This window comes from Lathyrus oleraceus, chromosome 4, assembly GCF_024323335.1.
Source record: "Lathyrus oleraceus cultivar Zhongwan6 chromosome 4, CAAS_Psat_ZW6_1.0, whole genome shotgun sequence".
NCBI classification, from domain to species: Eukaryota; Viridiplantae; Streptophyta; class Magnoliopsida; order Fabales; family Fabaceae; genus Lathyrus; species Lathyrus oleraceus.
The window spans coordinates 456,526,635-456,542,655 of NC_066582.1; positions in this window are offsets into that span (position 1 = coordinate 456,526,635).

Below are 16,021 nucleotides of genomic sequence, written 5' to 3' on the forward strand. Positions count from 1 at the left end.
GTCTTTTTCCTAGTGAGCAATAGTTATAAATCCCATTTCCCCTACCGAGTCTATCCTTGATATGTTCATCATAACCGGTGACAGATATTCTCTATTTTTGGTCTTCTACCCAGTAACCGGTAGTTGTAATTCCTATTTCTCCCCGACAGTTTATCCTTGATATGTTTACCCTAACAGGTAACAGATATTCTTCCTCTTTTCCCAGGTGGTCTATCCTTGATATGTTCATCCTAACCGATGACAGATATTCTTCCTTTGAGTTTATCCTTGGTATGTTCACTTTAACCAGTGACATATACTCTCTCTTTCGGTCTTCTGCCCAGTAACAGGTAGTTGTAAATCCTATTTGATTTTTCTCTCCCCATTAGGTTATTCTTACCTAGTAAACGGTAATGAATACACCTCATTTCCTCAACGAGTCATCCTTGATATGTTTACCCTAACCGGTAACGGATGTCCCTCTGTCCGAGTGTATTGATCTTCTTACCCAGTAACCGATAGTAGATGATACATCTGTTTTACTCTTGTGTTGAAGTTTGTTCTTCCCCAGTTGAGTTTGAGCGCTTATTTCCTCAGAGAAGTCGCCATCTCCTGCAGATAACCATATCCCCAGGTCGAGTCCTTCCATTGATTTATTTTCATGGAAAACCCCTCGTGTCTCCCACAGTTTGCAAGTCGCAACTTGGCCTACGCATAGATTGTTATCCTCTCAGAGTCTTTGTCTCCTCAGTGAGTTGTCCTTATGGAATGCATTATTCTCCTGTGGACTTTCGGTCTCTCCGGATTCTTTTCCTTTGTGGAAATATATTCCCCCAAAAGATTATTTTAGCATTCATATCATATGCACCATGAGGTCTCTTAGGGACCAAAATTTGCTTCTCAATGTTTTTATTTAAGTCCATTCTACTGAGTTGATACAAAGATTTTAACCTTCACATCCTCAGTTAGAATGTCCTTAAATAGTGGCAGCTGTAAGACCCCAATTTTGACCCTAAGATCCCTCATGTTATCTCATCATATGCATTGACTTTGGGATCACACCTTGGCATCCTCCTTACCCCTCATTCATTGGGTTAGAATTGGGAGAATTCACCAAGCACATTTGATTGTATCATACTTTATTTTTATTTGTTTACTAACCAAAATACAAAAATATGTCTATGTATAGCTTTGTTTCTTTTGTAGGTAATATGTACATCCACCAATGCCTCACCAAGTTCACAACTAGGGTTTGAGACCCTCAATGCAAGGAGATCAATCAAGAGAGGGTTCACATTGGTTCTATACATCATGTATGGATCCCCATGTTATTCATTTATCATTTGGATCAAGAAATCATCAAGAGTTTGAAGCTTGTTGGCTTTGGAAACCCTAATTCATCTGGGTATCTTGTGTGACTTCCTCAGCAAGTTTCTTCAATATTTGGTCCAATATATCAAGGTATACTTCATTTCACATAATCTTATGAATATTTGATCCTCCATGAGTCCAAAAGATCAAGATAACTTCAAGTTTGCAAGTTGGTTCAAAGAAGTTGACCAGAGAAAGTCAATTGGTCAAAACTGGGGTTCCCTAGACCCTATCTCCTACAATTTTTGTCATATGAAAATGATTCCAAGTGAAAAGTTACTTCTTATGACATTCCAAACAACTTTCATTTTGAGGTCAAGAGCTAGTTTTTCTGGGAAAGTCATTTTTTTATGGTGAAAGATTATAGGTCATTTTGTTTGTGCCCTAGTTAGGAAGTCAACTTCCAAGGACCATAACTTGCTCAATTTTTACGATATGAAGGCCATACAAGTTTCATGATCAATTTCAGTATTACCTCTCCAACTTTTATTCTTTTATAAATATCAAATTCAACTTGCAAGAGAATTTTCCAAGAGGAAACATTATAGGTCATTTTGGGCCATTACCATTGAACAAACAATTTTCCTCAACTTCTAAAATGCATAACTCCTTCATTACAAATCCAAATAAGGTCAAATTTGTGACCAAATTGAATAGGATTGAAAGAGATACAACTTTAATGAAGAAACATTTTCCATGTGAAGCTCATAACAAAAGTTATTCAAGGTGGAAGAGATGGATATTTGACTTGGTACTTAGAAAAATTTATATTATGTTTGATTTCTAAAACTTCCACCTCAAAATTCATCATGATCCAAGCTTCAATTGGAAAAGTGTTCAACATGAAAGTTGTTTCCCTTGATGTCAGCTTTCGAAAAAGTCCAAAATAGACTCATTTGGACAAGATTTAAATGACTTGCGCATGGTTACTCGTCATGGTTCCATTTGGATGAATCACATGATCATTTCCCAATTACAAATGCACGACCTCATGTTAGACTTTCAGCTTTGTTCATTATCATTTTTGGACCTGATTACATCATTTTATGGGCTTATCACACGCCCATGCAAGCATGCACTTCACCTTTCAATTTTTGGCCAATTTTTGAAGTGTGTGAAAAGCAATGAACATGGCTATAAATACATGACCCTGGTGATCAGAATGTGGATCCTCTTGCCCAAGCTTCGACCCCCTTCTTCCCCAAACACCATTGAAAGGATAATCTCGAGGATTTCTTTAAAAATCGAGTTTCAATTCTCATTCTGTTTTAGAATTGAAACTCCAAGAGTACAAGCTTTTTAATCATCAATACCATCTCTTTCAAGCTTCTAGAGTAAAGCCAAGCCAAATTGGAAGCAAGATCAAGCTAATTTGAAGCTCCCCGAAGGTGAGATTTCAGAAACTTCTCTTCTTCGATTCTCCCTCATTTCTCGTCCATTTTGATTGATTGTTAATTTGCTGAAGTCCTACCAATATAGGCAACAAGATTGAGTTGCTTTGAGGTTAAATCGAAGCAACTCAATTCATGATCCTCAAAATTCAAATCCATGTATCTTTCAATATACTTGGACTTGGACAAAATTGAGGCCAAATTCGAGCTCCTGGGCATTTTTTCTTTAAAATTATGTCCTTGTTTTTCATTTTGGTGATTGTTGGTGGTCATCCAGTCCGATGAGGTTCACCGGAGCCCTAGCTCTGGTGGTGTATTGGCGCATTCCCAACCCTTTGATCCATCCAAAAAGTTTTAATCTTGTCCCTTGCTTTTGATTACCATGTGTGTGGCGCAGTTGATTGAGGTGTTTATGGAACGCACGCTTGGCCATCAGATCTGCCACCTCAATTAATTAGGGAGATCTGATGGCCCCTGATTTTCCATATTTTTTGATTTCTCATTTAATTGTGTTATTTTGTTTAATTCATAATAAATTCATTTTTAATCCAAAAAATATGGGACTTTCACCAAAAAAATTTAAATATTTCTCTCTTCCATATTCTGAATTAAAATTATTTTTTGGATTGATTTTGGTATTTTTCATGAATTAAGTGTTTTTCTGCATATTTTTAATTGTCTAAAAATACTTCTGACCTTTTAAAAATAGTGAAATTTTTTGTCTAAGGTCCTTTGACCTTGTTTGACCTAGGATAAATCCCTGGGCCATTTATTTGGTGTTTTGAAGAGATTTTAGATTTTGACCAAATAAAAATGTATTTTAATTCATTTTTAATGTGTTTTTTAATTGATTAAATGTTTAAAAATTATGTTAAGCCATGTTTTTTGGTCTTGTGGTGTTTGACTTTCTGTTTGGGCCTTGGTCATGATTGATTTGACTTTTGTTGGATCAAAACCATTGGATTTAGGGGATTGATGAAATGTACATTTCATCTCCCAAAATGAATGGATGGTTTTGATTTGATGAAATTACTCTCATGATCAATTTGTTTTTCTATATTCCTCTCCCTCTTCATATTCATCCCTATTCTCCCTCATTCCCTCATCTGATCAATAAAATCTTTAATATCTAAATGCTAATTAATTCATCAATGACCTTGTGTCAGATGAATCAATACAAGTATCATTGAAATAGATCCCTTCCATTTACTTTTAGTGTGTGGTATATTTTAGGAGTTTGGTTCTTCGTACCAAATCTCTAACATGCATTAACACTTATATTTTTATTGCCCGACCTCAGATAGTTGTGACTTCTACATAAGTCCAATTACGATTGTTTAACATAGAGCTAAATTTGACCCTCAAGGCATAGCATTTTAGTAAGTGAGATTGTAAGTCTCCCATTCTTCATGGCATTGTGTGGGGACTTGATCTTTTTTCCTTTCATGAGAGCTAGTGGCATACTTGTTGAATTATCCAAGTTGGAGTCCTTCTCATGGATGATGTATTGGTTCAAGGATTCATACTTGTGAATGAATGATTTAGTGTTCTCCAAAGAATGACTTAATCAATTAAGACTTAACACTAACATTTGACTAACCATTGACTAACTCATTTCCATTATGCTTTTACCTTCGAGTCATTTACTTTATGAAATTTAAATTTCAGTCATTTATCATTCATTGCCATTTACATTTCATATTATTTGTTTATGTTTAAGTCCTTTTTCACTTTACTCATTTATGCCATATCTTGTGAATGTATAAATTTGTTTGTGTATTTTGACTTTGTTTGTGGTCTTAGGACCTTAAAACATCTAATAACAACAAAAACCCTAAAAAAACATTTGGTGGACTGTTGGGATTTGATCTGAGCATTGGACTTAGAATTAGGCAGCTTTCCCTATGCTAAAGGACTTGGCCAATGCCAACATCTGAGATTGTGCTATTCTTGACAAGTGACTTTCATCTGATGCAAGACTTTGAATCTCTTTGGTTCATCTACTATCATGTCTCTTTGGTTAATTGTTACTTTGTTATTATCTTTGTCTGATGTTGTATTCTGAGTTGATCAAGGATATTTCATCTGAAACATAGGAAGACAATGAAGACTGCTAGCTATTGGAATGCTTGCTTGGATATGGCTATCTTTATTTCATGCCTTAATCTTTATGATGTCTGGATATTGCTCATTGCTTATTGCTTATTGCTTGATCAAAGTCCAAAGGAAAATGAGTTTCTATATGACATCCTTGTCTGTTGGATTGCATCCCATTGGTCAGTTCTTTTCGACTCTTAACTTTTAAATTTTTGCTTAGGGTAGTCTCTTCATCTCCTCCCACTTCTTAAATTTCAAAATCTCTCACTCCCTTTTCAAAAACTCTCCTTGCTTGTGATTTCAAACTTAGACATGTTTAAATGATTAGAAACTTTGGCCTTATGCCGATGAATTTTAAAATCTTTCTCTTAATCAAAATTTGTAAACAAACTTAACCATATTGTCTTAAAATTTCAAAAGACAAAGAGAACTAACAACCCAATTCAAACTTTGGCCTTTTGTGCCATTTTCTTAAACTTTTGTTAAAAATCAACTCACCAACTTCTTTGAAATTTTTACCACGAACTACGAGGTTTTGATCCCTCATTCTTATTTTGGTACGTAGGCACAAGACCGAAGGTTTTGTCAAACACAAAATATAATCAATGAATTCTTTTCTCATCCCCACACTCTATTTTTTTTTCAAACGTCTTTTATACCAAAACACATGAAACCATAAAAAGGGTGCCCTAGGAGTACCTAGGGGTGCTAACACCTTTCCTCTGTGTAACCAACCCCCTTACTTGTAATCCTTGGATTTTTATTAGTTTTTATTTGAAAACTTCTTATCCTTGGGTTTTGTTCGTAATTTTCGTTTTTCCTTTGGAAACAATAAAAGCGCGGTGGCGACTCTGGTTTTATTAACGTTAAGTTTACCCATAGCTTGATGGTCATGAATTTACCGCTACACTATGATGGAAGACGGTAAAGAGGTGCCTACTCCTTCTTTCTTGTCTATTGTAAACATTACCGACGTAAGTGGTGTAACCCAAAGTGGTCGGGTATTTGTTACTGCAGCTCCTAAGAGGACTGAAGATGTTGTGATAGAGAAATCAACTCAAGCGAAAACTCACGTTATGCAAACCGGTCAATTCAGCAGTGTGAATCAGAATTCTGATCAAGATGAAGTGTTGAAATTGATTAAGAAGAGTGATTTCAATATGGTGGACCAGTTGTTGCATACTCTGTCTAAGATATCCGTATTATCTTTACTGATGAGTTCAGAAGCTCATCGAGAGGCTTTGCAGAAGGTCCTGGAACAAGCCTCTGTGGACCACGATGTAACAATTGATCAATTTGATGGCATTGTGGCCAATATTATCGCATGTAAAAATCTGAGCTTCAGTGATGAAGAGTTGCCCGAGCAGGGAAGGAACCACAATTTGGCTATGCATATCTCTATGAATTGTCAGGAAGATGTCATATACAATGTGTTGGTGGACATTGGTTCTTCTTTGAATATTTTGCCAAAGACCCATCTATCCAAGCTTTCTTATCAAGGTGCTTTGATGAGATTCAGTCGGGTTATTGTGAAGGCCTTCGATGGCTCAAGGAAGACTTTAGTTGGGGAGGTTGATCTCCCAATGAAGATAAGTCCATGGTTATTTGAGATCACTTTTCAAGTGATGGATATTCATCCCGCCTACAGTTGTCTCTTAGAATTTTTGTGGATTCATGAGGCTGTGATATCGACTCTTCATCAGAAGTTGGAATTTGTGAAGAATGGGAAGTTAGTGATCATGGGTGGCGAGCATGCCATGTTGGTGAGTCATCTCTCTTCATTTTCATACATCGATGCTGAAGAAGCTAAGGGAACGTTATTTCAAGCTATTTCTGTTGATAATGTTGTTGTTAAGAAGACTGAGGAATCCATGGCATCCTTGAAAGATGCCCAACATGTGGTGAAGAATGGTCAATTTGCTAAGTGGGGACAAGTTGTCGAGCTTGCCGAGAACAAGAACATGACTGGTTTGGGCTTTTCACATGGTTCAACCCGAAGAGATTTAAAGCGAATTCAGGAAGTATTTCACAATGCTGAATTTGTTCATTCTAAGGATCAGTCTGTTGTCGCCATCCTAGAAGATGATGAAGAGTAGGAAGCGCCAAACTTTGTGATGCATGGTTCGATGTGCCAAAATTGGATTGATGTTGATGTTCCTTCTGTTATTCACTTATCGAAGTAATATGTTTTTTTGTTATTTTCAAAAATCCTTTCACTATGCCCAAAGTGAAAGTGGATCTATGTGGGCTTTGTTTCAGATTTTCATTATCATTAATAAAATATTATTTCGTTTATCCATACTATGTTTTCTCTTTTTACTTTTTTTGAAAAAATGGTAACATAAAAAAGCAAGATAATAATCACTTTAATATTTTCATCACAATGTGCGTTTATTTGTTCATATTCTAAAATCAAACATAAAATCATTGTGCAAATTAATTTTAAACCCATTGAAAATAATGACCTTATGCCCTCTCCCAACTTTGAATTTCCTGTGTTCGAAATGGAAGAAGAGGATGTTGAAGAGATTCCTGATGAGATTTCTCGGTTGCTTGAGCACTAGGAGAAAACCATCCAGCCTCATAAAGAGTCGTTGGAAGTGATTAATCCGGGTTCTAAAGAGAACAAGAAAGAAGTCAAGATTGGGGCATTGCTTTGTCCAGATGTTAAGAAGAGGATGACAGAGCTTCTTAGATAACATGTGGATGTGTTTGCTTGGTCTTATCAATACATACCAGGTTTTTATACTAATATTGTGGAGCATCGATTACCATTAAAGCCAAAATGTCTGCCGGTTAAACAGAACTTGAGAAGAACTCACCCTAATATGGCTCTCAAGATTAAAAAAGAGGTGCAAAAGTAGGTTGATGTTGGGTTCCTTGTTACTGCTGAGTCTCCGTATTGGGTGGCTAACATTGTTCCTGTTCCAAAGAAAGATGGTAAAGTTTAGATGTGTGTTGATTATAGAGACTTGAACAAAGCTAGTCCAAAAAATGATTTTCCTCTACCACACATTGACATGTTGATTGATAATACAACTAATTTCAATGCCTTCTCCTTTATGGATGGGTTCTCCAGTTATAATCAGATCAAGATGGCACCCGAGGACATGGAAAATACAACATTTATTACACCCTTGGGAAGATTTTGCTATAGAGTGATACCTTTCAGTTTAAAGAATGTCGGTGCAACGTACCAAAGAGCCATGACTACTCTTTTCCATGACATGATGCACCAAGAGATATAAGTCTATGTTGATGATATGATTGCTAAGTCGAATACTGAAGAAGATCATGTTGAGTATTTGGTGAAGCTGTTTCAGCGGTTGAGAAAGTTTAAACTCCGGTTGAATCCTAATAAATGTACTTTTGGTGTCCGTTCGAGAAAGCTGTTGGGTTCCATTGTCAGCCAGAGAGGTATTAAAGTAGATCCTGATAAAGTCAGAGCTATTCAAGAAATGCATGCACCAGAGATAGAAAATCAAGTCAGAGGGTTCCTCGGGCGTCTGAAATACATATCCAGATTTATATCTCACATGCCTACCACATATGGACCAATCTTCAAGTTGCTCCGTAAAGATCAAGGTTGTGTTTGGATAGAAGACTGTCGGAAAGCTTTTGACAACATCAAAGAGTATCCGCTTGAACCTTCTATTTTGTCTCCTCTAGTGGAAGAAAGACCGCTGATTATGTATTTGACTATGTTAGAAGAGTCCATGGGTTGTGTGCTTGGACAACAGGATGAAACTGGTAGAAAGGAGAATGACATCTACTATCTGAGTAAGAAGTTTACAGACTGTGAGTCTCGGTATTCCATGCTTGAAAAGACTTATGTTGCTTTAGCTCGAGCTACCAAATGTTTACGCCAGTATATGATTAATCACACCACTTGGTTGATATCCAAAATGGATCCAATCAAGTATATTTTTGAAAAGCCTGCTTTGAATGGAAGGATAACTCGTTGGCAGATGTTATTGTCTGAATATGATATTGAGTACCAAACTCAGAAAGCGATTAAAGGAAGTATTCTCGCATATCATTTGGCTCATCAACTGATCGATGATTATCAATCCATCATGTTTGACTTCCCTGATGAAGATGTTATGTACTTAAAAGCTAAAGATTGTTATGAGCCATTTCCTGAAGAAGGATTAGAGCCTGGATCCCGGTGGGGTTTAGTGTTTGATGGAGCTGTTAATGCTTATGGTTATGGAATAGGGGAAATTATTATTACTCCTAAGGGTTCTCATATCCCTTTCACTGCAACAATAATGTTTGATTATACGAATAATATGACAGAATATGAAGCTTGTATCATGGGTCTTGAAGAAGCCATTGATTTGAGAATTAAAATCCTTGATGTGTATTGAGATTCAGCCTTGGTGGTTAATCAGATTAAAGGAGAATGGGAGACTCGTCATCTTGGCTTGATTCCTTACAAGGATTATTCAAGGAGGTTATCAACTTTCTTCAATAAAGTAGAGTTTCATCATATACCTTGCAAAGAGAATCAGATGGCAGACACTTTGGCTACTTTGTCTTCTATGTATAAAGTAAATCATTGGAATGATACAACCAATATCACGATTATGCACCTTGATAGACCTGCTCATGTGTTTGCAACAAAAAAAGTTATAGATGATAAGCCTTGGTATCATGATATTAATTGTTTCCTCGAAAGTCAGGAGTACCCGCTTGGGGAATCCAACACAGATAAGAAGACTTTGAGAAGATTGGCTGACAATTTCTTTCTGAATGAAGATGTGATGCACAAGAGAAACTTTGACATGGTTTTGCTCAGATGCGTGGATAGACACGAAGCAAACATGTTAATACAAGAAGTTCATGAAGGATCCGTTGGTACTCATGCCAATGGACAACAATGGATAAAAAGATGTTAAGGGCAAGTTATTATTGGCTGACAATGGAATCTGATTACTGCAAATATGTGAAGAAGTGCCATAAATATCAGATTTATGCGGATGAGATTCCCGTGCCTCCGACACTTCTCAATGTTATTTCATCTCCATGGTCTTTCTCTATGTGGGGAATTAATATGATTGATATGATTGAAACCAAAGATTTAAATGGACATCATTTCATCCTGGTAGCTATTGATTACTTCTCCAAATGGGTTGAAGCAACATCTTTTGCTAATGTAACCAAACAGGTCGTGGTCAGATTTATCAAGAATCAGATCATTTTCTGATATGGTGTTCTAGGTAAGATCATTACTGATAATGGGTCGAACTTGAATAATAAGATGATGAAAGATATTTGTGATGACTTCAAGATTGAACATCTCCTTACAGACCCCAGATGAATATGGCTGTTGAAGCTGCGAATAAGAACATTAAGAAAATTATCCAGAAGATGGTTGTGACATACAAAGATTGGCATGAGATGCTCCTATTTGCTTTGCATGGATACCGTCCGTCCGTCCACACTTCAACAGGGGCAACCCCTTTTTCTATTGTATATGGAATTGAAGCAGTGCTCCATGTAGAGGTTGAGATCCCATCAATGCAAGTCTTGATGGAGGCCAATTTGTCTGAGTATGAATGGTATCAGAACAAATATGATCAGTTGAATTTGATTGAAGAAAAGAGGATGACGACTTTGTGTCATGGCCAGTTATACCAAAGGAGAAATAAGAAAGTGTTTGACAAGAAGGTTCAACCCCGCGTATTCAGAGAAGATGACCTTGTGCTCAAGAAGATCTTGTCTTTCAACATTGATTCTAGGGGCAAGTAGACTCCTAATTATGAAGGCCCATATATTGTTAAGAGAGCTTACTCTAGTGGTGCAATGATTCTTACAACTATGGATGGTGAGGAGCTCCCCCGTCCTGTGAATGCCGATGCAGTCAAGATATACTTCGCCTAAAATAATAAAAAGAACAGCTCGCTAAGTTGAAAACCCGAAAGGGCGGCTTAGGCAAAAATGAGCGTCTCGGTGGATTGAAAACCCGAAAGGGAGGTCTAGGCAAAAATTAGAGACATAAACAGAAAGTAATCATCTCGGTAGATTGAATCCGAAAGGACAATCTAGGCAAAAGTTAGGGATTATGGCAAGTAACTACATCAGGCCAGACTTGATAGTTTGAAGCAACATTGTCTATCAAAGGTTCTTATTTAGTCATCCTCAGCCGAAGTTCAGAACATAGCAGAATTCAAAGTTGTTAGGGAGAATAGTGGTCATTGTATTTCAATGTAGTCATTTCCATGTATTTACCATTTTTTCAATTTTGTAATGATCCACAGAGTCATGCCATTTGCAGACTACCATTCTATCAATAAAATTTGAGCCTTTTGCCCATTTGTTTGCTATTCTTATTTTTTTTAGTTCACAAAATTTCATTTATTTTTTATGATAATTTTTGAAACAAAAGATATCTAAACAATCATGTTTTGGAAATTTGCAAAAAATATATATTCTTCCTCGACTTGTAAATACGAAAGAGGAATTTTAATAGCAATCTCAAGGATGGTAAGATCCTGAAGAATGTAATTCAATGACTTCCTTGGATAAGATTTCCCTTTTGTTACATGTATTCAAGAATAACAATTTTCCCAGCATAAGATTGCAGGATTGGTAGAATCCCTAGCAAGATCTCCGCCAACATCTTCGCCTTGTTGAGATTAGTCAAGTATCCGGTTGTATCGTGTTATTAGTCTAACTCCTTTTGCGCTTGTTTTGTCAGCATATTCATACGCATGTGCATAGCATCATGATTTTTATTTGCGCATTTTGCATTTCTAGGTGTTTCCCCTCTCTCTGGTGTGTTTCTCCCTACAGAGTGTGTGCGTCCTCTCTATCCAATAGAGTGTCGACCTTAAGCAGAAAGAATTTGTCATTTCTAATTCCCCACAGAGCTTGATCCTTATGGAAAATTTTGTTTTAGTTTTCCTTTCTAGTTCATTACTTGGATGGAATTAATCTCCAATTGAGTTCATGTCGTCATTGGACTGAGTCTTCTTTGACCGTTTTCTCTCCAGTTTGTTCCTAGGTTGAATTTTGGTCCATGTTTGAGCTTATTACCTTTGTTAAGTTATCACTCGGATGATAGTAGGTAATAGTTCCTTTTACCCTTTGATTGGTTGCCTTTGCTAAGCTACCACTTGGCTGGTAGTTGGTAATCATTATGTTTGAGCTTATTACCTTTGTTAAGCTATCACTTGGCCGGTAGTAGGTAATAGTTCCTTTTACCTTTTGATTGATTGCTATTGTTAAGCTATCACTCGGCTGATAGTAGGTAATAGTTCCCTTTACCTTTTGATTGGTTGACTTTGTTAAGTTATCACTCAACTGATAGTTGGTAATCATTCTATTTGAGCTTATTACCTTTATTAAGCTATCACTCGAATGATAGTACGTAATAGTTCCTCTTACCTTTGATTGGCTGCCTTTGTTAAGCCATCACTTAGCTGGTAGTTGGTAATTATTCTATTTGAGCTTATCACCTTTGTTAAGGTATCACTCGAATGATAGTAGGTAATAATTCCTCTTTCCTTGATTGGTTGCCTTTGTTAAGTTATCACTTGGCTGGTAGTTGGTAATCATTCTGTTTGAGCTTGTTACCTTTGTTAAGCTATCACTTGAATTATAGTTAGGTGATATTTCTCCCCTAGTGGAGTTGGGGCTTTCCCCTCTGATGATTTCTTTTCCCCGGTGGAGCCTTGCCTTGTTAAGTTTTCCCCGTTGGTTCTTTGTTGCGGTCATTCTCTAACCATACATTGGTTTCTTCCCAAATGACGGTTATTTGTGAGTCTTTTATTTTCCCCCACGGAACTTTGTTTGTCCCTAGTCGGGCCCCCCTGTGGAAATTGTTATTCCCCCCACATAGATCCTTGTTTGCATTCATATCATATCATGAGCATCTTGCGGTATCTTAGGGCAAAAATTGGGTCTTTGATATTTAAGTCTCTTGAATCTTGTCGAGACAAAAATTTCAACCTTCATATCTCCAAATTGAAGAAACTTAAATAGGGGCATCTGTCATACCCTAATTTTTAACCTTAAGATCCCACATATCATTTGTATCATTACAACAAACAATGTCACATCTTGATCCTCCTTCTATCCATCTTTGGGTTTTCTTTTTGCAGGAATCACCAAACACCTATTTGTTGGTGTTTTACCTTTGTGTTTATTGATTATCTAACCACTAATCAAAGTAGCAAAAATATGTTTTACATTCCTTAAGTTTATTGTGCAAGGTAGGGGTTTTCAAAGTTTTGTTGCTTACTTCTCAAGGAAAGTCAAAGGTTCATGTGTTTATTTCCATGTATTCTTTAACAAGAAACTTCAAGATTTGAGTAATTTAATAAAGAGGTAATCAAGGACACCTTATTTTGAGTTCTTATGATCATCCATGTGCTTTGAAATGCAAGGAAAGTTCAAGTGCACAAGTTTTATTCCGAGAAGTTTGACCAAAAAGACAACATTTGAAGTCAAAGTTTCAAGGATCACAACTCCTTCAATTCTCAACATTTTGGAATGCTTCTTTTTGCATATGACTCTTCTCAATATCCTCTACAACTTCTCTTCACATGACAAGAGCCAATTAATCTTGGAGGATCACCAAACATTTGGAGACATTATAGGTCATTTGTGGACTTAGTGAAATTTGACCTATCTTGAAGTGACTTTTTCTCAACTTTCAAAGATCATAACTTCTTCAATTTTCAATATTTGAGTCTGATTCTTTTTGAAAAATGTCATTTGTGATACCCTCTACAAGTTTTCTTCAAGGATCAATGTCAAATTATGCTTGAAGGCCATGGAATTCATTGAGACATTAAAGGTCATTTTCAGCCATGGAACACTTGAATTTTTCTAAGTTATATGATCAGTCTTTCTTGCCAACTTCAACATGACATAACTTTGTGCTCAAACATCCAAATTCAAACTTTCTTGGAACATTATAATATTTTCCATGATGTCAACACATTGCAAAAAGAATGAGATCAAAAAGTCTCCTGAGTAGGATGCCCCATTGGGTTGAACATGGTGACTTGTAACTGAAGAAATTGCCATTGCCCGAATTTTGAACTTCACTAATCTCAATTACAAGCCAAATTAACATGTGTTTTGGACCTAAACATGTTTAACCAAGTCTCTAGAGGTTAATTGACCCTTGAAACGCATCATTTGGTTGAGTTTTGATGAGTTGCAAGTCACACTTTTCTCACATTCAGATCAAATTCGTTTGGCACGAATTCAACATCATTCCACACTTATTTGGATCAAAACACATTCCCTATAAATAGAGGAAGCTACTGCGTTCATTTCCAAGCTTTGGAGAGCCAAGAAATCCCTACTGCAACTTGAAATTTTCTAGAAAAAATCAACTATCATGTTTTGAGTTTCAGTTTATTTCAATTCAATTTCTTGATTCCATTAGCATCTTCAGCATCCTCTCAAACTTTTACAACAATTCCCAAGCTCTGAGACCTTCTGAAGTGCTCTAACCAGATCGAGCTTCATCAACTTTTGATCACCTCTGGACAAGGTAGTTCTGAGCATCATTTGAACTCAAACAAGTTACCACAATATAGTCATTCACTCTTTGACTCTTTCCCCTAACTTATCTGGTGTTGATTGATCGTGTTCATTATTTAATTTTATTTTTCGTGGCTTGCTTGTTTCTGAAATTTCTTTGAAATTCCCTTTACTCAGTTTATATAAATGAATTTGGAGCATAAAGTTGAATTCTGGATGAGAAGAGGATCACAATGATGGTGGTCTTGTGTTCTGAATTTACCAAACGATGAAACTCCGGTGAGAGCTCATCGGAGAAGATGATTGGAGTGTTCCTGATCGTCTGAGTTTGGCCAGACACGTTGGACAAATGAAATGTTCTGATTGGCTGGATTTGAATTGGATTATGTGTGCTGCTTGTAGCGTGCTCCATCGTGCATCCTAACCTGAGGAGTGTTGGATCTGCCACATCAATTAATGAGGCGTGATCCAACGCTTTTTTTTTCTAATTTTAATTATTTTTTGTTTTATTATTTTTAATTGTTTTTTCTTTTAAAATTCATAGTAATTTCATTTTTCATCCAAAAAATCTCAAAATAATTTATAAAATTCTCTTTTATTTTTCTTCATCTGATTTTATTTTTCCATATTTTATTTCACTAATTTTCTATTTTTGTATGAATTTTATATTTTCTCCTTTGTTTTAATTGGTTTAAAAATACTTTTCTGCATTTTAAAATTCTAAAATATTTATTATATGCTTCTTATTTTATTTTCATCCTCCCATAATTTTCTTGGCCATTTATTTGGCGTTTTAAAGGACTTTATGGATTTGTCACTTTATTTCTATTTTAAAATTCATTTAAAAATACTTTTGGTGCATTTTTATTTCATTTAATTGCATTTTATATTTGTATGATCTTTATGAACTTCTGTTGGCCATGGATCATGATGATTTAGATCATGAATCTCATCAAACTTAATGGATCTTGGATGTTGATGGGGTGAAAACCCTAATCCACCAAAATGGATTATTGATTTTGATGATGACTTGATCAAACTTTTGGTCCAATTTGGGTGTGACTTCTTTTGTCATCTTCTTCTTTAGCTCTTTTTTTCCCCTTTGATCAATTGGATGATTTGTGTCCATCTTGTTCAAGATGTATGAATTGGTACTTGATGAACTTTCATCATTTCAAATCTACCCCATAATTGATCATGGATCATTTAAGATACTTTGGATTGATGCATAAGTTTGTCCTAAGCACTATGAAGTGTGGATTGAAGTAATGAACCATCCTCATAGCCTTTGTGATTGATCATTCCTTCTTTTCTTTTTTGGTGTGACATGACTTTAGGAGGATGATTTACATATCATTTCTCTAGTATGTATTAACACTAACAATATTATTGACCGGTCTCAGATAGTTGTGACTTCTACTTAAGTCCAATTATGATTGCTTAACATGGTGTTAAATTTGTCCCAAAAGCAAAGACATTTTTATAAGTGAGATTGTAATTCTCCTACTCCTCATTAGGGGTGTTCGTGGTTCATGAATTGAATTGAACCGAACCATATTAGTGGTTCAATGCAGTTGTTAAAAACCACTTTAACAAAAAGTGGTTAATCTGTTTAATTAATTCAATTCGATTTAAAACAAATTCAGAATCTATTCATAATTTTAAATCAATTTAATTTA